Genomic DNA, 2,500 nt, shown 5'->3' on the forward strand with positions numbered 1-2,500 from the left:
AATTCGTTTTCTTTTTCGATTGTCAAATGGAGAGGTGGAATGTTTGCTAATATGTTGAGTGAAAGATTTGATGTTGTTTTGAATGATTTAGTTATTAATAATAAAGGTAATCTTTGGATTGATTTCAGTTTTTTAATAAAAATGGTTTTTCGGCTATACCATGCTGGGGAGGCGTATGTAACCATTCGTTCTATACCCCTTTTATATATTAACTGTAGTGTGTTTCTATTTGTATGTTTGTCGTCTTTTATTGTACGACTTAAATTATACGTGACTTCGTCTACTTTTCTTTTTAAGTATTTTAGATGTGGGAGGAATGTTAGTTTTGTGTCCAAGACCACCCCTAGAATTTTCATTTCGTTAACCATTTTGATTTTATCCTGTCCGATTTTTATTTGGGGTTGATGGCTAATGTACTGCTTTCCGATTATCATATATTCCGATTTTTCCTTATTCAGGGTTATTCCTTTTTGATGTGCCCACTGATTTATTAGTGTTAGTGCCTTCGTAGCTTTTTCCTCCACCTCTTTTCTTGAGCGGAACTTTATGTGTAACACCACGTCGTCCGCAAAGGCTTGGATGTGTACTCCTTCTTGAAGCTGAGTTTCTAATAGGTCGCCTATTGTTATATTCCAACAGAGTGGGCTTAAAGGTGACCCCTGTGGGGAACCTGAAGTTAGTGTTTTCTTAATTTTTACTCCATCTGTTTCATAGATTATTTTCCTGTTCCGTAGAATATTGTCCGCCAGTTTTATTAGGTTGTTGGGACACTTATATTCTTCTAATTTCTGAATAACTACTTCGGGTTTTATAGAATTGAATGCGTTTTTAATATCTAGTGCTATTAGCATGCTGTTTAGCTTATCAATTTTCGCTTGGTTTATTCGTTTGATTATTTCTTCCAATGCCGTGGTTGTTGATGTCCCATGGGTAAATCCAAATTGTTTTTTGTTAAAATGGTGATTTTTAAACAAGAAATAATAGATTCTATCTTTTATGAGCTTTTCTAATATTTTTCCCAAAATCGAGTTAATAGCTATTGGGCGATATTTGTTTTCCTCGGATTTGTCCTCTCCGTTCCCTTTTGGAATCAATATAATTTTAGATTCTTTCCATCTTTGAGGAAAATGTCCGTGCTTTAAGCATGCATTAAAAAGATTGACAAAGAAAGTCTTATGCCTTTCATACATCACTTGTATGAGGTTAGTTTTTAGGTTGTCTGGTCCGGGGGTTACATCTTTCCTCAGATTTTTTACTATCTGCGTTACTTCAATCTCTGTAAATGGGAGGTCATCACTGGGTAAATTTCTTTCTCTCATTTCTGCTCCCGATGTCCAATTTCCTCCCTGTTTGTTATTGTTTATTGTGTCGTTGCTTGATTGTATTTGACTGTGTCCTGGCTCGTCATTTTCCATGCAGTTAGGGTATAAATTTCCTAGAATGTGTTCTATTGTTTCCTGAAGAGTCTTTGTGACTTCTCCATTTTCTTTTGTGATGCTTCTAAACATAACCTTGGTTTTCATCTTATTTCGTGCAATTTTATACGGTAGGATGAATGGATTTTTCGTAGCCTTAGTACATAGAGTTTTCCAACTGTTGTTTTTAGCCTGTTCTATCATGTTGTTATACGTGTCATGTTCTTTATAGTATTCCTTTTTGTATTGTTCTCTGATATCCCCTTTCGCCTTTTGATACCTCCTTCGTAGTGCTCTGACTCTCTTCCTTTCAATTTCTAGGTCTCTTGACCACCAAGTATTCGGTTTTTGTTTAGAAGGTTTTTTCTTTTTACTGAATTCCTTCTTAAGTTTCTCGATTTTCTCGTGTAGCGTATTCACTATTTCTTCAATACTTTCCTTCGTGTTTATTTTCCCCTGGACTTCCTCAAACCAGGGATCAATTTGCAACTTTTCCATGACTTTTGTTTGCCCTTTTAACGTTAGGCCATATTCCTCTGGAAGTTCTTCATTTTTAATAACAACTTTAATGTATCTGTGATCGCTGTGATTATAGGTTTTAAGTACTTCCCAGCTTTTAATATCCTGGTTTAGGTTTGCGTCACATATGGTGAGGTCAATCCAACCCCTCGCCCTACTTGTTTTAAATGTCGGAGGTGATTCTTTGGCATTTAATAATGTCAGGTTGTGTAATACTGTGAATTCTAATACTTTTTCACCTTTCTCATCCGTCTCCGTGCTTCCCCAAATTTGATGTTTTGAGTTGAAGTCACCCATTATTATCGTGTTAATGTCTATAAATTTCTGTAAAATGTTTCCTATTGCTGACATTGCCAGCTCGACGTTTTCATTCGGAGGACAGTAGCAGTTAATAATTACCAATTCTCTTTCACCTTTATTTATCTTGACTGCTATTAGTTTTTGTTCTATAATAATTGGGAAAGCGGTTATATTTTCTTTGTGTATTATGATGGCTGTCTTCGGGTCTTTGTTGTTGGCTATAACTTTATGCTTTAGCGGAAACCCTATGATTTTGTTGTTGAGCG

At 35.5% G+C, this 2,500-nt stretch overlaps 1 pseudogene; it reads right to left on the reverse strand.

Annotated features, from left to right (window-relative positions):
- LOC142791992 (large subunit ribosomal RNA) overlaps positions 1 to 2,500 on the reverse strand; it is an 8,774-nt pseudogene that overhangs the window by 3,041 nt on the left and 3,233 nt on the right.

Source organism: Rhipicephalus microplus, unplaced genomic scaffold (assembly GCF_043290135.1).
Source record: "Rhipicephalus microplus isolate Deutch F79 unplaced genomic scaffold, USDA_Rmic scaffold_200, whole genome shotgun sequence".
Taxonomy (NCBI): domain Eukaryota; kingdom Metazoa; phylum Arthropoda; class Arachnida; order Ixodida; family Ixodidae; genus Rhipicephalus; species Rhipicephalus microplus.